We start from the raw sequence: 22682 nt of genomic DNA, 5'->3' as shown, positions 1-22682 counted from the left end.
TTAGGAATATATAATATTTTTATTACAAGGAGGCATCTCTGAAGTATACTAAGCTAGAATACTCTGCAAACGTTCCAGCCAAATAAAACATTGGTGGAGGTTGATGCCCTTGTCTCAGCTATGGGCGGTATTCAATGTGAATACCGGCGACGTGCAGCGAATCCTGTTGAGGATTCGCTGCACATTCGCCACTGGTCGCCGCGTTCCGGAGCCTCGCCGGCTCACTGCCCCTGACCGGCGAATATGAGCTCCTGCGGCGAACGCCACAGGGAGCCTGAGGACGGTGGCAGGCAGGGAGATAAAAGTCTCCCTGCCTGCCCCAGAGCGTATGTGGGGGGGAGGTGGGCTCCCCGGGTGCCAGGCAGCACAGGCTGCCCCCCGGGGGTGCCAGCAGGGGACCGGGTATATTCACTACATCCGATCTTGCATATGTAACGATCGGGTGCAGTGAATATATGAATATCTAATGAGCGGCTCGACTCCGGCGCCCCCTGCTGGCTGGTCAGTGTAAAAAAAAAAAATATATATATTTTTTTTTTATTAAATATATATTCATGTGCTTACAAAAATAGCATGCCCCTCCTCAAAATAAAATTCCTGATTTTTTGACACCAAATGTAAAAAAGAAAACACTTTATTTTAAAAGTTCACCTTCCACTTCACCATAAAGGGCAGTATTCAATGAGAAAAGTTCTCCGTGTTTTATGGAGAATTTGTGCTTTGTTCGCCTTGGACGGAGCATTTTGCTCTCCAAAAGCGAGCAACCCTATTCAATGTGAAATGTTCTCCGTCTTTCTAAGTGATTTTCTCCGTCTCTCTCCGTGTAGAAATTCTCCATCTTTTGATGGAGATCTGGAATGTGAACTTTTAAACTAAAAGGTTTTTTTTTTTAATTTTGGTTAAAAAAATCAGTTTTTTTTTTCTGTGAAGGGGCATGTTATTTTTATTCATGTGCTTATAGCACATGAATATATATTTATTTGTAAAAAAAATATTTTTTTTAATTTTTTTTTTTTTTTACACAGTGCAGCCAGCAGGGGGCCGGAGCGCTCGAGCCGCTCATTAGATATTCATATATTCACTGCACCCGATCGTTAATATGCACGATCGGGTGCAGTGAATACTGGGTCCCCCGCTGGCTATAGGGGGGGGCAGCCTGTGCTGCCTGGGTCCAGGGGAGCCCACCCCCCCCTCCACATTCCTCTGGAGCAGCCAGGGAGACTTTAATCTCTCTGGCTGCTTCCGTCCCCCGGCTCCCTGAAAGCTTCCTGCCGCGGACACTCGCCCGCTGCAGGGGTTAAGACTCGCCGCGAGTGGCGGCGAGTCTTAAATACATTGAATAGTGGGAGCAGGAGGCTCCGGAACAGGAAGAATCTCCGCTAAAACACGGAGAGTGCATGGAGAGCGAAATAAAACGCTCTCCATGCACGCAGAACTTTCTCATTGAATACTGCCCAAAAAGATAGCGATTGCTACTCGGTGAATCATGGCAAAAAAAACCTTGAAATGTATTCGCCATCTGGTCATTGAATAGGGTGATTCACCGTTTTTGTAAAAAATTCGCCTTACAGCACAAAATCGCCATAAAAACCTGGCGAATCAGCCTCATTGAATACCGCCCTATGTCTGATGTGTGTATTTATTTATGTCAATGATATTATTGTTATGTAAAAGAGTTGTAACTTTAGGGGTTACTTAATCTGTCTGAGGGTGATTCCCCAAGTTCGCCCTAATATCATCATCTAAATATTCAGATAGTCGTACCCTATAACACCAAATCTTGGGGTGGAGGCACTTGATAGCACCTACACATACTCAGTGCAGAAGACAGCGTTACAAAAGTAACTAATAAAATGTTATAAAAACATTCTAGGCGGCCACCTAAAAAACAAGTAACAACAATACAATAAATCAATATATTATAAGCAAAGAATAATTCATTAAGAATACATGTGGGATATGACGTAGTGTGTCCACTTTAAAATATTTTTGTGCACCTTGTCCAGTGCTCAGAAACTCATATGTTTTATAAAAAGTTCACTATAGCTGTCAGCAGTATAAATGATTGCAGTCTTGTGTTTGCTGACAATAAAAGGCAATCTCCACCTTAGAAAAACATATATATATGCTGTGTCACGATTTAATACAATGTAGATTGCGGAGGTGTTTATAGACGTGTGATCTCACCTACTGTCATTGAGGACTTGGCAGGGCCCTGTAGGGTGATACAGTGCAGTGTGCAGGGTGACTATAGAAATATCCAGAACTCATACATCAGCCAGTCACAGAAGGAAAACCCTTAATCAGAGGAGCTGCACGAATTCTGTACTGGATACACAGCTCTTTTTTGTACGACCATGTTTCCCCAACAAGAAGACCAACCCCGATAATAATCCCCACCCTTATTTCTGCACAACGGTCCAAAATAAGCCCTACCCTGGAAATAAGCCCCAGCTAAATCCCCATTTTGCCCAGTTCCTGTGCTAAACTACAATGCTTCCATCTCCGCCCCCCCCCCCTGCTGTTAAAGATTTAGCCCTGGCCCCTAGCAGCCCTGGTACCGCTGAAGCCTCTGCTGGCATCAGCGGTCCCAGGGATGCATTGCGCATGTGACATCACCTCATACCTCAAGGATTGAGCGGCATCCGTACACAGGCGGGAGCGAAGTGACTGAGCGGCAGCGGCGGGAAGGCTGATTGGTTGAAAAATGCGGAAGGAAAGCGGCAGTTGTGCTTAAAATGTAAGGTGATTGAGGGGCATAATGGGGATAAAAGCAGGACTGAGGGGCATGATGGGAATAAAAGCAGGACTGAGGGGCATGATGGGGATAAAAGCAGGACTGATGGGCATGATAGGGATAAAAGCAGGACTGAGTGGCATGATAGCGATAAAAGAAGGACTGATGGGCATGATGGGGAAAAAAGCAGGACTGAGGGGCATGACAGCGATAAAAGAAGGACTGATGGGCATGATGGGGATAAAAGCAGGACTGAGGGGCATGATAGCGATAAAAGAAGGACTGATGGCCATGATGGGGATAAAAGCAGGACTGAGGGGCATGATAGGGATAAAAGCAGGACTGATGGGCATGATGGGGATAAAAGCAGGACTGAGGGGCATGATGGGGATAAAAGCAGGACTGATGGGCATGATGGTGATAAAAGCAGGACTGATGGGCATGATAGGGAAAAGCAGGACTGAGGGGCATGATAGGGATAAAAGCAGGACTGAGGGGCATGATAGGGATAAAAGCAGGACTGATGGGCATGATGGGGATAAAAGCAGGACTGATGGGCATGATGGGGTTAAAAGCTGGACTGATGGGCATGATGGGGATAAAATCTGGACTGATGGGCATGATGGGGATAAAAGCAGGACTGAGGGCCTGATAGGGATAAAAGCAGGACTGAGGGGCATGATGAGGATAAAAGCAGGACTGAGGGGCATGATGGGGATAAAAGCAGGACTGGGGGAGCATAATGGTCATCAATGTTGATGGATGGTAATTTGAGCCCCAGCAGTTTTCAGTACTCAAACATCACCAGACCAGAAGTTACGCTGACCGCCGAGAAGAAGTAAAAAATGTGTTCTTTATTGTGCTTACAGTCCTCATATTTATGCTATAAAATACTGTTCCCCCACTCCCATAAAGGAGGGCTTATTACAAAAAACATACATATTCATATACAACACACCCCTAAGGTGGGGTTAACAATTAAAACTTTGGTTCAACGTAGGGAAACGGAGGAACCGTAGGAAAACGTGGTATCTCTTACATCATAATAGGAGTGAACCTCTATAGACTGGGAGTAGTTTCTATATTACGCTAACTATTGCAGTCAACTCCCATAGAATGTATGGATCCTTCTAGAAACCTTGCCTTATAAGGGAATGTATATTCTTCTCCCCCAATGTATCTATTGGAATGTGGTTCTGTAGTCGTGGCTTGTACTCCACATCTGGTTTGAATCTATATTAATTGGTGTTCTTAGCAAATATAGAGACTTATAGAGAACATACATTCATATTAACTGTTTCAACTCCTTGAGGATAGAACCATACATTTGTTCTAATTCTTATAACACATAATCCTTAATACTTTGTACTTAAAGGAATCGGTACTTGTGTATTTTGGCGGCGCCCATCGCATCGCATACCATAACGCATGCGATGGTATGCGATGTGACGCGATTTCGTTCGATAGTGTGCGATGGCATACAATTTTCAAATTGTATGCCATTGTACATGGCATACAATGCCATACGATGCGATGCAATGCGATTAAACATTGTATAAGCACCCTAATGGGTGCTTACAATGTTAAATGCACCCCCACGCCACCCCCCCACTATAAACGTGAATCCAAAGCGTGGCGAGCGCAGCGTGCCCGCGAGGGGCGGCGGTACGCGTCCTGCGACCTTTTAATACCCCCACTATCCACGTCGGCGTGGAGTTGAGAATAGAATAGTGTGGCGAGCGCAGCGAGCCATCGAGCCCGAAGCGTGGCGAGCGCAGCGAGCCCCGCGAGGGGACGTGGATACCTGTGAAGCCCGCGAAGGGACGCGATTACCTGTGAAGGTATCCGCGTGCGCTCGCCACACTATTCTATTCTCAACTCCACGCCGACGTGGATAGTGGGGGTATTAAAAGGTCACAGGACGCGTACCGCCGCCCCTCGCGGGCACGCTGCGCTCGCCACGCTTCGGGTTCACGTTTATAGTGGGGGGGGGTGTTGTGGGGGTGCATTTAACATTGTAAGCACCCATTAAGGTGCTCAAAAGCACCCTTTAGGGTGCTTATACGATTTTTCATCGAATAGGGGGTAAAAATCGCGTCGCATCACATCGCATGCCATCCGGTACATGGCATGCGATGCGATGCGTTCATCGTACGATGCACATCGGGGGCGCCGCTATAATACACAAGTACCAAGGAATCTTCAGCTTATATAGACAATATAGTATTTAGTAAGATTCACTCTATCAATGTTAATTAAAATAAGCCCTATGTTGTTTTTTGGAACAAAAAAAAATTACTACATTGTCTTATTATCGGGGAAACACGGTGTAGCCACAGCATCAGCAGAACAGGAGCTGCCGAGTGGGACCAGTGGGCAGCAGCAGCTCAGGGTCACTGTCCGCATACAGAGGCCCTGCACCCCTCCAAAGATGGCTGCCGTCTGGTTGGAGACAGATGCTAGAGGTGCTCCAGAACCTCTAACATCTGACAGGGGAGCGACCAGTGCTACTTGGAAATGCAGATTCTTTGAGCTCTTTCACACAGTGCACACCCCCAGACAATGAGCATGTGACAGTCCCTGGGCAACGAGCTCCCCTGGCAATATGCATATATTCTCCCTGGGCAACGAGCATGTAACTCCACCTGCCAACCAGCCTGTAACTTTCCTTGTGGCAATGAGCATGTAATGGTATACGGTCAACTAGGTCGACAAGAAGAAGGTAGAGTCATTAGTTCAACCACTGCATGAAGGTTGACATGACTGTCAACAAGGTCAGCATCGGATTAGGTCGACAAGGTCATTAGGTCGACATGGGGTTTTTCACTTTTTTTGAGCCGACAGGCGGTATTACATGTCCTACCATCCACGAGGGCATGGTGGGAAAATTAAATATTGGGTACTTGTGTATTACAACAGCGCCCGATTTCATGTAAATCGCATCCGATATCGCATCCGATTTATTGGCCGATTTGCGTCCGATTTTTGGCCGATTTGATCTGCGATGCGATTTTGCGTCCGATTTTCAGCCATTTCCTGCTGATTTGCATGTTATTCAATCCTTGCACACCCCCAGGTACTATGCGATGGTATGCGATGTGATTTTCGGGAAAATGCCCCTGATTGTACAATTAAATATCGCATAGCAACGCATGCCAGCAAGTGGCATGCGATTTGCAATGTTAAATGCATTCCCATTGTTAACGCCACCCCCACTATCAACGCCAACCCGAAGCGTGGCGAGCGCAGCGATCCCGCGAGGGGCAGCGGTACGCGTCCTCCGACCTTTTCATACCCCCACTATCCACGTCGGCGTGGACTTGATTTTAGATAGAGTGGCGAGCGCAGCGAGCCACCGAGCCCGAAGCGTGGTGAGCGTAGCGAGCCCCGCGAGGGGACGCGGATTACTTTACATGTATTACGCGTGCGCTCGCCACACTATCTAAAATCAACTCCACGCCGATGTGGATAGTGGGGGTATGAAAAGGTCGGAGGACGCGTACCGCCACCGCTTGCCACACTTCGGGTTGGCGTTGATAGTGGGGGTAGCGTTAACAATGATGGTGCATTTAACATTGTAAGTACCCATCAGGGTGATTGTACAATTACAAATCGAATCGCTTCACATGCCACTATATTGAATGCAATGCACTACGATGGAAATCGGGGGTGTGCAATGATGGAACAGCATGCAAATCGGCCGGAAAAAGTGAGAAATCGGTCGAAAATCGGCCGCAAAATCCCATCCGATTTTTCCATGCGATTTGCGGCCGAATTTCGTGGGCGCCGTCAAAATACACAAGTACCAAATATTGTGCCGAGCAAAGCGAGGCAATGTGATGCACTTTTTAATGTCCATGTCGACTGTGTCAACTTACGGGACAAAATAGTGAAAAACCCCATGTCAACCTTTTGACTGTGGACCTTGTGCATGTCGACCTAATGCCTGTGTCGATCTATCCCATGTCAACTTTGATGCATGTCAACCTTCAGTGGTCGAACTTCCTCTTGTGAAACCTATGACCCATACCCCATGTAACCCTTGGCAATGAGCATGTAACTCCTGGCATCTAGAAAGAAACCCCTGGCAATAAGCATGCAATGTCTGGCAATGAGCCTGTAACTCCTGTCAAAGAGCATGTAGGAAAGCAGCAGTTATGTGGCATAAAATTTAAAGGTATTATGGTGTGTGGTATAATGTGTAATAAGCATTTCGGTGTAATAGCCATTACAGTGCGTGGCATAATGTGTAATCCTGGTGTAGTGTGTCTAAGGGGCTTTACCTGGTGTAGTGTGTGTGTTGTAATGTGACTTGGTACTAATACGTGGCAATGCCACTTCCCCCGAAGCCACACCCTACTTTTTTGACATATGGGCCCTTATTCAGATCTGAAAGTTCAAAGCACTATAATAAACAAAACGGTGAAAATGTGGAAAAAATTTGCTCAAAATGGAGGAAAAGTACTTCCCCTTCTAGATATCCACATCCTCCAGGGTATAAATGAGTCCAGAACACAGGTTTTTAAGGAATGTCTCAGAGAGAGATGTTTGAAAGAGTTCCGTATCCAGTTGTGTTTCCCGATGGAGGGAGATATAAGAAATAACAAAAATATAAATAATAAAGTCACACTAGTAATCCTGTTATTATTCTTTCTTGTTCTTTATCTGTACATCAAATGGCGTACCCCACTCACACGAAAAAGGTGCAACTAAAACATATAAAGGTTTCTTTTCCGTATGGTAGTAAAGATCCTACAGGGGCGTACCTCTACTCACATGCATGTATGGTGTTACAAGATCATAAAGGTATCTTTATATTGAATATTTATGTGGAGAGAGCGTACCCCTACTCACTCTCGATAGGAGGGGATAACTCTTATAAAGGTATCTTTACTTGACCGAAAGAATGTGGGACCAGAAAAAGGTCTATGGCGTACCCTTTACTCACATCCAAATGAATGTGGAAACACTCATAAAGGTATCTTTAAGGATCAACAACACACATAGATGGCGTACCACACTCACGGTGTCAGAAGCAGGAACCATGCACATCTGGGTATCTTTTACTTTAAGGATTCTTTAGTCCTTTAGTCCTCAAATATGGGGTACATTTGGTAGTCCAAAAAAAATTGGAGAGTAGGTGTATAAAAAGGTTATTTATTACACAAAACCCATAGTTGGGCTAAAACATTTTTTTTCAACAGACATTTACAATAAAGACCACTGTAAAAAACTTTCTAAAAACATAAAATTTAAAACAGAGGAAAACTGAGCCCCAGAAACCAGGATGAAACGGAAAGAAACCACAACACACTCACAGCAGTAGATGGTAAAGTCCGGACAGAGTGAATGGTGTTGGAATCCAAAAGTTACCTCCGTGGTTCTGGTGGGCTTCAGGATGCAAGAAAAAAACAGTCCCCTGGTCAACGCGTTTCGGCTCACTTGGAGCCTTTTTCAAGACATGGGGACTGTAGCAGGCTTCTCGATATTTATGTGGTGGTGCTCCAATCAAAAATACCGGAAGTGACATCACATCCTGAATATTCATTACATAATACAACATTCAAAATTACACATATTACTAACAATAGCGGGATGTTTGCTACTAGTAATCGAACTAAAGGGATCAACATATAAAAAGGTGAATTTTTGTGAGTACTGACACGCTAAAATCATGCTGTCAGTGTTTGGGGGAAAGGATGGCGCCGCAGTGGAACGCCTTGCGTTCCACCGATACCCGGAAGTGATAATAACGGGTTGAATATGAGTGTAAAAAAAAGGGATAGAATGCGCAGATCACACGCAGTGCATTATCTACTGGCGAACAGTGAGGCGCACCTTTTGAAATGTCCAGATCCTCTGAAAATGTAAGACTTCTTGATGTCCGGTGCAAATCCCGGGGAATGGAACGCATTATGCGTGTCACCGCCCTTTCTATATGGCGCACAGGTGCACAGAGCGTGATGCTGTGGTGCCTAGATCCTCTGTGATAGAGCAACTTAATGGTTTCTTGTACAAAGCCTGGAGAATGAAACGCACTGTGCATGATGTTATGGTGGGACTGAATTGGAACGCATGCTGCGTGTCAGCAGCAGCATGTATTCCTTGAAGCAAACAAATCGCTTCACAAAAAAGGGGAATGCAAATAATTGTACATAATTAATAATACATTTACTACAGTATATACAGTTTGTAATATCCTTCAGTATTACACTAATTTGCATATTAAAAGTTGTTAAATAAACACTCCAAATCAGCTTTACAATATTTTTACAATCACAAATCATATATATACAGATATTAACACGTTCCAACGGAGACGTTCACCCATCCGGGACCAGATGTAGGTGACATCACTCACAATGAGATGGCATGCATATATTTTAAGAAAAACTTCTTGCTTGATTGTTTTATTCTAAAAGACGGAAAAATATAATTAGTGACAGAAAAACAGAACAAACAAAAATCCTCACAGGAACCACTTGAGCTCGAAATCCTTGTTTAATCCCGAAGGGACAAGGGTTTTGAGTCCATGTATAAATTTCATCTCCTCCTTTGCCAGCATTTTTGCCGTATTACCATGTCTCCCATTTTCCTTTATAACCTTCAATCCCAGGAATAATCTTATAAAACAGCTGGAGCAATTATGTATTAATTTAAAGTGAGAGGATAATGCATGCGTTTCGAAACCGTTTTAAATGTTTTTCAAGTGTTCACTGACTCGTACCTTCAGTGGTCGTGAAGTCCTTCCTATGTAATATTTTTCACAACTGCATTGTATGGCATAAATTACATTTTTTGTGTGGCACGTTATGATGTCTTTTATCACGACCTCTTGTCCATTTATATTAATATTATTATATTTTGTTATTCCATTGGATTTAATGCTTCTACAACTCAGGCAGCACCCACACCTGTGGAAACCCTGTCGTTTTTTTCACCTGTCATGTACGCACTGGACACTAACTTTGACTTTAAATTTGGGGCCTTCCTATAAATGTGTATTGGGGGGGCGTGGCCTGGCCGGGACCGAGGGAAGATGCTCACCTCACAGCGCTCCCACAAAATCAACCCTCTGCCACCCCAAAATCACCCTCAACACCCGCCAAACAGCCCCTACCCTGTCTTAACAACCCGCTGACCTCCTCCAGCGCCTGGGGTAGCAGCTGCGGAGCCGGGGGACGGAGATCCACGTCCCTGCAGGTTGCGGCCTACTGCCGGCACCAAGCCGGGACCTCGATTTCTGCTGGAGCCCGGGCGTGGGGCACCCGTTCCCGGACCACCGGACAGCCATCCCAAGGGCCACAGACGGATCATCTGGTGTTGCCAACGCTGCCCAGACCTCCAGGTGACCTTCCCCTTGCTAGGGGACCTGCCCAGGGGAGTTTATTCAGCCACTTCACAGCGCATTAACCAGGCCTGACAGGCCGCGGCGGCCATCTTGGTAGAGGCAATCCCAGCAAAATCTGATTGTGCTACACAGAAGCATCCCCCAGGCTCCCTAACCCTAGCAACACTAACTATTACTCCCATCCTGTCCCCTGCTACCTGGGGTTGCCCTGGGACGGTACTTTTCTACCAATAAAGGCGTACACACAGTGTATGTAATATACCTGCTCTATTGTCTGTCCCCCAGACATTCCATCACAGTACACCAATCCTACCTCTCCGGTACCCAACCCTACTGTGCATTTTACTGGGACCTTTCCCTCCGATCCAAAGATTCTCTGAAACGCCTCTAGCAACATAACCTCATATAAAAGACCCCTACTAGTGGCACCACTATGTAATCATGACCTATCCCTAATGCCAGGCCCATGATATAGGGGAATGTGACCTCCGTCTACACACCGCCTAATGGTCCTACCTAACGAGATGACCCAGTCTGGAAATTTCACACACATCTAATGGGCAGAGGCAGGAAGAGTACACAGGGTAAAGACTCCCGCTCGACACCTAACGCCTCACAAACCAATCTTCGGTCCTATCTTTCCACCTCTCAAGTCACAGACCGGCTATCTGCTTCCCCCACTGAAACAACCTTGGCTGATCCTCCCGAGATGGCCCAAGCTCCTCCCGCTAAAGATCTCCAAGCTCAAATGTCGCAACTAAGAAGCGAAATTGGAGAAGTATTATCACATGTTCGAACGCTCCCTTCCAAACAAGACCTACAAGCGCTTGAATCCCACCTCCAAGATTCGTTCCAATCTCAGATTGCTACAGTACAAGCCGATGTCACCCTTATGGGGACAAGAATTGCTTCTTTGGAGAAGGAAAGAGAAAATGATTCCGACCAACTCACTTCTATTAAGGAGGCACTTTCACAACAGGCCGCTGACCTGAAAACGATGCAAGAGAGACTGGAAGATTTGGACAATCGAGGGCGTAGAAATAATGTCAGAGTGAGAGGTCTTCCGGAATCTGTTCCTCCATCTGGAATCATAGATGCCCTCAACAAGATATTTGGAGAAATACTGGGTCTAGACCCCGAAACACCTATTGAATTTGACCGAGCCCACAGAGCCCTCAAACCTAAGGGCCCAGCATCTGACTCCCCAAGGGATGTGATATGCCGTTTTCACTATTTTTCCCAAAAAGAAGAACTACTTCAAAAAGTACGCCAACTGGAGGCGGTCGAGTTCAATGGAACTCGAGTGCAGATTTATCAAGATCTCTCGTGGCGTACACTTCAACAAAGAAGATTGCTAAAACCTCTAACAGATGCTCTACGAAAATCAAATATCAAATATAGGTGGGGCTTTCCGTTTTCTCTTCAAGTCACAAATGCCGGCAACCTACTGTCTCTGCGCTCTCCTGCTGACCTGCCAAACTTCTGCTCCAGTCTGGGCCTAGACAACATCTCTCTCCCTGATTGGCAAGCCTTCCACCTGCCGAATGCTCTTCCTTCCAACACTTCCAAAAGAGGGAGATGGCATCAAGTCAACTACTCGAAAAAATCCAGAGGATCATCATCATCTCCTCAAACACAAGATCCTACTTGACGGGACAGTGGGTGGTAATTATTATTGCTAAAAATTGGCACTTCCTGTGCGCACATAACTATTTGCCTCTACTACCCATTTAGATACTACTTGTTATTTTTATAGTGCACTCATCCTACTTAAATGTGACTGTTATATATCTGTGTGTACGTGTATATGCGTATATGTATATACATTTCTTTCTTTTTTTTCTTGCTAGGATCTGTTCCTTTTCCCTTCCTTTTTTTTGCTTAGGTAGGAACCAGTTGATTGTCCTCTTTTCCACCATCATCTGAGACCCTCCAGGTGGCTTGGCGGAGTCACGGCCCCCTAGTTTCCCCCTACCGCTAAATGTTTTCCTTCCGTGACATGGAAGCCATTATGGCCCTCCTTATGTCCGGATGCGGTTATGTGTTTGTAGTTTTTACCAGATGTTTATGGTTAAGCTATACTTCTCTCTCCTATTCTGATGTCTTGTCCTTCCTCCTCTTTCCCCTTCTCTCTCCCCCCACTCCCATCCCGCTCTATCTCCCTTCCCTCTTACCCTTCCACGTCTATCTTTCTGATCCGACTCTCTTTTATGCGACCAGATGGCAGTAAATTTACGTATTATATCTATTAATGCAAGGGGCCTCAATATCCCTGAAAAAAGAACCCAGGCTCTTCATTCCTTTCATAGGGAAAGAGCAGACATAGTCCTAGTTCAGGAGACCCACTTTCGCCAGGCCGAATCAACCCCCCGTCTCAGTAATCACTACTTCCCCACTACGTACTATTGCAACTACCCACACTCTAAATCCAAAGGTGTTGCAATTTTATTTGCTAAACACGTACCAGTTTCTGATGTACAAGTACATATATTGGAGGAGGGAAGATGCCTGTTACTTCTTTGCTCTGTCTATAATACAATGTTTACGATTGTCAATGTATATGCCCCGAACCAGGGTCAGGCGGCCTTTCTTGGGAGGGTCTTAGACACAATTAGTTCGCTTAAGCAGGGGATCTTAGTGATAGGAGGTGACTTCAACTGGGCCTTAGACCCCCTCCAGGATGTTACCCCGCCCCCAACCACCACTTTGGGTTCCCGATCTAAGGGGATAAGACGCTTGCTCCACACTCACCAGCTGTCCAATGTTTGGCGAATAGGCCACCCCACCGACCGAGACTATACATATTACTCGGTTACACATAAATCTTACTCCAGATTAGATTACTTCCTTCTAGGCCATAGCCATCTACATATGGTCCAAGACACTTCCATCGGCCCCATCACCTGGTCCGACCATGCCCCCGTTCTCCTAGATATCTCTTTAGGGACCACGACTCCAAAACACCACACTTGGCGATTCAACGAGTCTTTCCTCTCTGATTCCTATTGCAAATCTCAATTGGAAGACACGCTAGATCTGTATATAGATCACAATGTAACCCCTGACGTCTCTGCTTTGACGATCTGGGAGACCCATAAGTGCGTTATACGTGGGAAATGTATCCAACTGGGATCGTTCCTGATAAAACAAAGGCAGGGCCAGATTGATGACCTCCTCCAAAAAATTAAACTCTTAGAATCCACACATAAAGCCTCCCTTTCCTCCGCTGCATTTATGGAACTCACTGCCGCCAGATCAGCTCTTAATAAATTACTATTGGTCAAAGTAAAACTGACGTACAGAAAATGTCGCAATCGATTTTATCGCTGGGGGAACAAGCCAGGTAAAATGCTTGCAAGAGCACTACGCACCCAGAGAGCCCTTTCCTTCATCTCATCCATTAAGGATACTCAAGGGCGAACAGTACATGACACAGAGTCAATTGCATCGACATTCTGCGCTTATTACTCCTCCTTATATAACTTGCCTGCATCAACAGCCTTCGAGAACGTTAAGGAAAAACAAAGCCATATAGAATCATACCTAACAAAAATTGGGTTCCCTGTATTGACAGATGAGATCAGAGATAATCTCGAGAGGCCATTCTCTGCCACAGAGTTGGAAGAGGCGATTAAAACTTCCCCCTCTGGAAAAAGTCCAGGCCCAGATGGGTTTTCCATCTCATATTACAAAGCTTTTAAAGACAAATTAATCCCCCTATACTCTTACGGGCCTGCAACACAGTCTCAAACGACCACCCTTTCTCATCCCAATCCCTAGAGGCACACATCACGGTCATCCCGAAGGGTGATAAGGATCCTTCATTATGCCCTAGTTATCGCCCTATCTCCCTTCTTAATATCGATGTGAAGCTTTATGCAAAACTTCTAGCAAATAGACTAAAGCACTTCTTGCCATCCATTATTCACAGTGACCAGGTGGGATTCGTTCCCGGTCGTGAGGCCAAAGATAACACCTCGAAGATAATTAGTCTGATACACCATCTCTCCTCTACTGATACCTCCGGAATTCTCCTATCTACAGATGCCGAGAAGGCGTTTGACAGAGTTGACTGGGGTTTTATGAAGAGTGTACTTAAGCACCTGGGACTAGGTCCAATATGCCTACAGTGCATCTTAGCACTATACACCTCCCCTTCTGCTAGAGTAAGGATTAACGGCTCGCTATCAGACTCATTTACTATTAATAATGGTACTCGACAAGGATGCCCACTGTCCCCCTTAATTTTTATTTTATGTATAGAGGCTCTGGCCAGGGCAATTAGGTTGAACACGAATATAAGTGGGATCTCTCTCTCTGGGCACGAATATAAACTTGCATTGTTCGCGGACGATCTTCTTGCCACAATTACGAACCCTGTAATCTCCCTCCCCAGCCTGATGGAAGAGTTTAGATCCTTTAGCGACCTATCCAACTTCAAAATAAACTTTAGTAAATCGGTGGCCTTGAACATCTCTGCCCCACCTGCTGTTATGCTAGGACTCAAGTCCGCATTCCCCTTTGCCTGGCATACTTCTCATCTTAAATATTTAGGGGTTACTCTCTCCAGCGACCTCTCGAGAATATTTGACCTCAATTTCACGCCCCTCCTTATCAAACTACGATCAGATCTTCAGGCCTGGAAATCAAAACCGTTTTCCTGGTTCGGCAGAATAGGCATAATTAAAATGAACTCCCTCCCTAAAATTCTCTATCTTCTCCAGACCCTGCCAATTAAAATCCCCCCAAATGGTTCAGAGATGTTCAGACCTCGATTAGAGACTTTATATGGGGTGGTAAGAGACCCCGATTGAAATTATCCCTATTACAGAGACAGAAAAAGGCAGGCGGTGTCCGTCTTCCAAATGTCCGTGGGTACTACCAGGCCTGCATGCTGAGTAGAATACTAGATTGGTCCAGATTGCACACCGTTAAACAATGGGTTCAAATAGAAAACCACTCATTACCCTTCCCCATTAATGTTATCCCATGGCTCCTTCACCTCCCCAGCTCATCTCACCCCACTATAGGCCCAACCCTGACATGCTGGAAGGCAGTTCGTAATTCTCCGTCTATCTCCTCACTCTCATCCCCTTACATGGCTTTCCTATATGATAAACTCTTCCCCCCGAGTTTAGAGCCTAATACATTTAGGCCGTGGTTTAGAGCAGGTCTTTTCCGCATGGGACAGCTGGTGAGTGGAGGGGGGGTGATTTCTTTTGAGGACTTGCGCAGAAAATGGAATTTACCGGCAAGTGATTTTTGGCGTTACCTACAAGCCCGCCATTTTATGTCGTCATTAGATCCCATTGCCTCTCGGTCCCCCACTTTAACTCCCTTTGAACACTTGTGCTCGTCTGCAGAGACACCTTCCCGCCCTATATCCAAGATCTATAACCTCCTCTTAGAAGACGCTAGTCATGATCTCCCCTGCTACTCTAAAAGGTGGAATGAGGACCTGAAGACTGACCTAACAGATGCCAAATGGGAAAAAATCCTCCAACTTTCCCACGCTTGTTCCCCCAGCATACTGGTAGTAGAAACACAATATAAATTACTGTCGCGGTGGTACAGATGTCCAGATACTATATCTAAGATGGGACTAGGTATACCCAATATTTGTTGGCGCTGTTCCTTGGGCCCCGGAAACCCCCTCCATATTTGGTGGGACTGTCCCTCAATACAACCGTACTGGAACAGTGTAATCTCTATGTCCACAAAGATACTGGGTGAAGCGGTTCCTTCAAGCCCCCTGTTCTGGCTGTTCCACTATTCGTCTGGTTCTATCCCAAGATATAAAAAATCCCTTTTATGCCGTTTAAACAACGCAGCAAAGGCAGTTATTCCGGTACGTTGGAGATCCTCCTCTCCCCCAACAACCAAAGAGTGGTTCCATAGAATAGATATGTATATGGAGATTATCGTGTCTTCTGCTGCAGATGAATACGACTCCTTCAGAGATACCAGGGCTATGTGGCTAACCTTTAAAGACTCTCCCTCATACGGGACGGCACTAGAGTCTATCCCCTCCACACTGCCTTAGCTATACTCTGTTTAAGTTACTATGTCCCCAGGTTCTGGCACATCTACACCCAAAACAAAATATATGTATATTATCTTCTCTGTATGTGATTTAATTGTACTTGCTGATATGTATCGGATCTGCCCCCCCCCCCCCCTCCTATCTAACCCTTACCTTCACTCACTAATTCCCTTTCTCCCCCTTCGTTTCTATATGTCCCCTCTCCTGCGACACTCTGTTACATTACATGATGTTGTTGATGGTATCATCTTGCTGTACCGCAACTTTGTTTACTATGCTTAATTAACTTTCAATAAACATATTTTGCTCTAAATGTGTATTGGTTTCTCAGGGAGTGCTGGTCCCAAAATTGGGTCCATCTTCCTTAAAAATCTGTGTTCTGGACTCATTTATACCCTGGAGGATATGGATATCTAGAAGGGGAAGTACTTTTCCTCCATTTTGAGCACATTTTTTCATATTTTCACCATTTTGTTTATTATGGCGCTTTGAACTTTCGGGTGACTCATAACCCCTTTTTTCCATTTCGCTTGGGGCTGCAGGTGTCCGTTGAGTCCCCTGATCATTCAAAGCTGCTAAAGCGCAAACCTTCAGTCACATATACTTTCTTCACTCCCTTATTCAGATCTGATCGCAGTACAAATTTGTTCTCAATATGGGCAAAGCCATGTGCACTGCAGGTGGGGCAGATGTAACATGGCAGAGAGTTAGATTTATGTGAGTTATTTTGTTTCTGTGCAGGCTCCATTATTTTTACACTGCAATTTAGATTTCAGTTTCAACACACCCTACCCAAATTGAACTCTCTCTGCACATGTTACATCTGCCCCACCAGCAGTGCATGTGGTTTTGCCCATTTTGAGAACAAATTTGTACTGCGATCAGATCTGAATAAGGGCCATAGCCAAAATTGTAAGGAAGGTTAGCCAAAATCACCCAGTGTTACGAAGGCTTGCGATTCCGATGTGCGTTCGGTATTGCAACTAAAAAACAGAGGCCTCATTCTGATCTGCTCGGTAAGATACGAAGCTCACAGCTTACCGAGCAGTTGCTGTGCCGCACCGCCGTATCCCCTCACAACTATGCAAGGGGATGTGTTATGAACACACCTCCCCTCACATGTGCCCACTGCTGGAGAAATCCTTTGATGGACCTGACCATTGAATGATTTCTCCAGGACTCACAAATATAAGTCAGTGGGAATGCCCAGCATTTGTAAGGGAACGAACACTGGGCCTTCTCATGTCGGAGTGCTGCCACCACACCCGCCTCTGTGTGAGCATCACGGTACAGAAGCCCTGCACAGAGCACAACCATCTGTCCCCCGTGCAAATGCATATGGGACCGAAAGTATCAGAATGAGGACCAGAGTGTCCAGCACAGTCTATTACTATCATATCCCAGGAGCCCAGGAGGGCCATGCTGCACCTTCCCTCCACCACAGGTGTTTGTTACCGGTTGGCTGATGCCATGGCCAATTAAAATGCCGCACCGGCTGGTGAGCCAATAAAGGGATTTTTGTAAGAACTTACCGTTCGAATCCCTTTCTCTGATATGGTCCTGGTGACACAGCTCAACACTGGGATGTAGGAGGGTCCGAAGGAGCCAGGCACCTATCCTAAAGCTTTAGAGGTTAGGCTCCTCCCCTACTGCATCCCGGACTTCAGTTCAATCTTTCAAAGCCACTGGAATACATTAACTCAATACAAACGCCTGCACATATTATATGCACATTTTCCAAAAATAACTTTTAACCATATAACATGAAACATCATGAACCTGGCATACTTACTGAGCGTAAGGGAGGGATCGCTGTGTCACCAGGACCATTATCAGAGAAAGGGATTCGAACGGTAAGTTCTTACAAAAATCCCTTTTTCTCTTTCAATGGTCCTGGTGACACAGCTCAACACTGGGACGTTCCAGAGCCGGTCCTTTGGGTGAGTACGCTCAGGTCTGCAGCTCTCATTACTGCTCGCCCGAATGATGCGTCCTCCGACGCGAACTCATGAAACCTATAGAATTTGGCAAAGGTATGAACAGATGACCAAGTTGCAGCCCTGCAAACCTGCTCAGCTGTTGCCCCATGTCGAACCGCCCAAGAGGTGGCAACCAACCTGGTGGTATGCGCATTAATCCTGGCCGGTACAGGCCTACCAACTTTAGTATATGCAAACGCTATAACAGAGCGCAACCACCTAGCAATGGTCTGCTTAGAAGCAGGCCAACCAATTTTGTGTATGTCATACAAAACTAGCAAAGTATCAGTCTTTCTGACACTCTTAACTCTGTCCACATAAATGCGCAAGGCGCGCACAACATCCAAATTTCTCAATCTGTCCCTTTTCCTCGAACCCTCTGGGGGTTGGAACACAGGCAGAACTATCTCCTGATTTAGATGGAAAGCAGAGACTACTTTCGGTAAAAATTGGGGTACCGTCCGAAGGACAGCCCTATCATCGTGAAATATAAGGAAGGGAGACTTGCATGATAATGCTCCCAACTCCGATACTCTCTTTGCTGACGCCACTGCCAACAAAAATACCAGTTTCCACGTAAGGAATTTAAGGTCAGCCGACCTTAATGGTTCAAAAGGCGCCTTTTGAAGGCACTCCAACACCAGAGATAAATCCCATGGTGCTACTGGTTGTTTGTAGGGAGGTTTCAACCGAGACACCCCCTGCAGGAAGGTCTGTTTTTCCGGTAATAATGCAATCCTTCTTTGGAAGTAAATAGACAAGGCCGAGATCTGTACTTTTAGTGATTGAAGGCTTAACCCGGAGGAAAAGCCATCCTGCAAAAATTCCAACATTTTTGCCAATCTAAAGCGTGATGTGTGTGACTTCTGTCTTTCACACCATCGAATATAGGTCTTCCAGACCCTATAATAATTCGCTGAAGACACTGACTTTCTGGCTTTTATCATTGTGTTAACCACCGCCTCTGAGAATCCTTTATTCCTCAAAATGGCGGTTTCAACAGCCAGGCCGTCAAAATTAATCGAGCTGAATCCAGATGGTTGAACGGTCCTTGTTTTAGCAGGTCTGACCTCAGAGGTAGACGCCACGAGTCCACAGACAATCTCTGAAGCCTCGAGTACCAGGACCTCCTTGGCCAATCTGGGGCCACTAAGATCACTGGGCTTGCCTGGGCCTGTATCTTTTTCAACACCCTTGCCAGCATTGGAAATGGTGGAAAGACATAAAGGAGATTCCCCTCCCAGGAGATAGTCATGGCATCCACTGCTTCTGCCAGTGGGTCCCTCGTTCTGGCATAAAACCTGGGTACCTGATGGTTGAACCTGGATGCCATCAGGTCCACATCCGGGGTTCCCCACCTCCGTGTAATCTGGTGAAACACCTGTGAGTTCAGGCTCCATTCCCCTTCCATCAGCTCCTCCCTGCTCAGGAAGTCGGCCTCTATATTCTCCACTCCTGGTATGAATATAGCTGATAATGCTGGAACATTCTGTTCCGCCCACAAGAGGATTCTGGACCCCTCCCACATAACCAGTTTGCTGCGTGTGCCTCCCTGGTGATTCAGATACGCCACAGCTGTGGGGTTGTCATCCTAAATCCTTAAAGGGAGCCTCTGTAACCTGTCTCCCGCCAGAGAAATCACTTTCCACACAGCTCTCAGTTCCAAGATGCTGATCGGTAAGGCAGACTCCTCTGGAGTCCACAAGCCCTGCAGACGCAAGTCCAAGACTACTGCCCCCCAGCCCCTGAGACTGGCGTTGGTAGTGACTACCAGTCAGCTCCAGGACTGCAGGGACCGACCCCACTGAAGGGAATCCACCTCTGTCCACCATTTCAGGGAGGATCGAGTTTCCGAAGACAGCACTATCTGTTCTGACTTCATGGTCTGCGTGTTTCCTGACCAAGTCGTCAAAATGTTCCACTGGAACACCCGAGAGTGGAACCTGGCAAACTGCAACGTCTCGAAAGACGCCACCATCTTCCCCAGCAACTTGAGGCACCTTCATACTGATGTGCTCCGAGAGCCGAGAATCTCCTGGACCAAGGCAGCCAGATCCCTGGCCTTTGCCTCTGGTAAAAATACCCGATGTAAGTGGGTATCCAGAACCACTGCCAGGAATTGGAGTCTCTGTGACGGCACCAACTGAGACATTTGCAAGTTTAAAAGCCAGCCGTGAGCCTGCAAAAAACTGATGGCTTCTGCCAAATGACTCTGCAACATGTCTGCTGACTCCGCTTTGAACAGCAGGTCGTCCAAATATGGTATCACCATGATTCCCCTCAGCCGAAGCACAGCCACCATTACAGACATTATTTTGGTGAATACCCTTGGTGCTGTGGCCAGTCCAAAGGGCAACGCCTGGAATTGCAAGTGCAGGTCTCCTATCGCAAACCTCAACAGAGCCTGATGTTCTGGGTGTATAGGGACATGAAGGAACGCGTCCTGGACATCCATGGACGCCAAAAATTCTCCCTGGTCCAGGCTTAGTAGCACTGACCGTTGAGACTCCATTTTGAAATGGTCTACCCACAAATGGACATTCAGAGACTTTAAATTCAGAATTGGTCTGAAAGACCCGTCTGGTTTGGGCACAAGAGTGGAATAAAAGCCTCTTTTCCACTCCGCTCTGGGAACCGGGATAACCACCCCCTTCTCTAACAGAGAGTGAGCCGCTCCCAAGAGGGCTATACGGAGCCGAGCCTCCTTTGGTAGTGTTGTGGGAATACATCTTCTCGGAGGAAGACCTTTGAAGGGAATTCTGTAACCCTGGGCTATAATGGAAAAAATGGGGTTTTAAAACCACTTTGCGCTGCTAGTGGATATATTGTGTAGAAATACCACCGGACAGAATGATACTGGACACACTGTTCAATATATGAATTGTTTATAGAAAAAAATATATCAGAAATACATAAAATACACCAACAATTTGTACAATAATATACAGTAATAAAAATACCTATATGGCCATATATGGGTCACGTTTGCAAACTTTAAAAATGAAAACTCCGGAGTACATTGATATTAAGGATTAGTTGCAGTCATTGGTGGCAGTTGAATGCATAAGCAGGAGGGGGAGGGAGAGGGGTGGAAAGGGATTGAGGCAAATAAGCCAGCAGCACAGTCAGATGTAGCTCAGTCAGATAAAGCTCAAATAGCGGGTTAGTATGAATAAGTATGATGTCATAAATGACACTGATAGCAGGTAATGAATATCTCACCCTCCGTAGATGGAATTAAGGGGGTGTATATGGCGGGGAGCTTCCGATGGTTGCAGGCTCAACCCGGCCACAATGTCGAGATGGAGTGGGGAGCTATAAGGTTGGTGGAGCTCTACCCGGAGTCCAATGACTGACGGAGGTATCACGGTGTGAGCGGCTGGAGTAGGAGCCGAATGGCGGGAGGAAGACCTCGACCGCTAACTTGAAGTCACTCGCTGCTGCCAGATGACGGTGGATCAGATGTTTTCACAGACCGCGGCAGACCAGCTCGTGTAGTAGGCGATGGGGAAGGGAATCACGGAGGTTTGCAGACGTGACGTGACCAGTGACGTTGGCGCGTTTCGTCTCAAGGGGCGGAGACTTTTTTCTGGAGTTTTCATTTTTAAAGTTTGCAAACGTGACCCATATATGGCCATATAGGTATTTTTATTACTGTATATTATTGTACAAATTGTTGGTGTATTTTATGTATTTCTGATATATTTTTTCTATAAACAATTCATATATTGAACAGTGTGTCCAGTATCATTCTGTCCGGTGGTATTTCTACACAATATATCCACTAGCAGCGCAAAGTGGTTTTAAAACCCCATTTTTTCTGTCTTGCATCTTCATATGAGCTCTAGTGAACTCATATAAAACCATCTGCAGCAGCAGTGGATTAGTAACATTAAACCATATATATATGGTGAATACACATTAGCTTGTATGTACCATATTTAATACTTTTTTCAACAGCGCCAGAATAACTGTGCAATACGGGTTGGCCCTGCCCACTCATATTTGCACCACCCCCCCCACCCTGGGCTATAATGTCTAATACCCAGGAATCCTGGTCTAGCAATGTCCATGCGTCCCTGAACTGTGACAGACGCCCCTCCACCCTGACCACCGCCGGGCAAATCCCCTGGCAGTCATGCGGAGGGTTTGTCCTCTCCTTTGGTGTTAGGTTTCTTATGAAAGGAACCAAATTTTGACTTTGGGGCTTTACCCCTGGAGGACTGAAACTTTCCCCTAAATGACTGTCCTCGAAAGGACGCACCTCCTCTAGGGGAGGGCTGAAAGGACGGCCTAAAAGCAGAAAATCTTGACGTCTGCTTGGCTGCGGGGGCAGGCAGGAACGTACTCTTGCCACCTGTGGACTGCTTAATAATCTCTTCCAGCTCAGAGCCAAATAACAGCTTTCCTTTAAAAGCTAATGCTTCTAAGGCCTTCTTAGACTCATTATCTGCCTCCCAAGCCTTAAGCCAGAGCACTCTCCTGGCATTGATAGACACTGTGGAAACTCTAGTAGCTATTTTGAGAGCCTCCTCCTCAGCTTCTAGCACATACTCTGTGGCTGCTTTAAGC

At 46.0% G+C, this 22682-nt stretch overlaps 1 protein-coding gene across 4 annotated transcripts in view; it reads right to left on the bottom strand.

The window, feature by feature from the left end:
- Window positions 1–7878: 7878 nt before the first annotated feature.
- LOC146075909 (uncharacterized) overlaps window positions 7879–22682 on the bottom strand; it is a 118253-nt gene continuing 103449 nt past the window's right edge. For all 4 annotated transcript variants that reach the window (XM_083185597.1, XM_083185596.1, XM_083185595.1 and 1 more), the window contains exon 3: window positions 7879–9152. The gene's annotated coding sequence lies outside the window, so the exon portion shown is untranslated. The remainder of the gene's footprint in view (window positions 9153–22682) is intronic.

This window comes from Crinia signifera, chromosome 4 (genome assembly GCF_055691185.1).
Source record: "Crinia signifera chromosome 4, ASM5569118v1, whole genome shotgun sequence".
Classification (NCBI taxonomy): domain Eukaryota; kingdom Metazoa; phylum Chordata; class Amphibia; order Anura; family Myobatrachidae; genus Crinia; species Crinia signifera.
The sequence above is the reverse complement of the archived record's forward strand: the minus strand, read 5'-3'. Positions and strand labels throughout refer to the sequence as shown.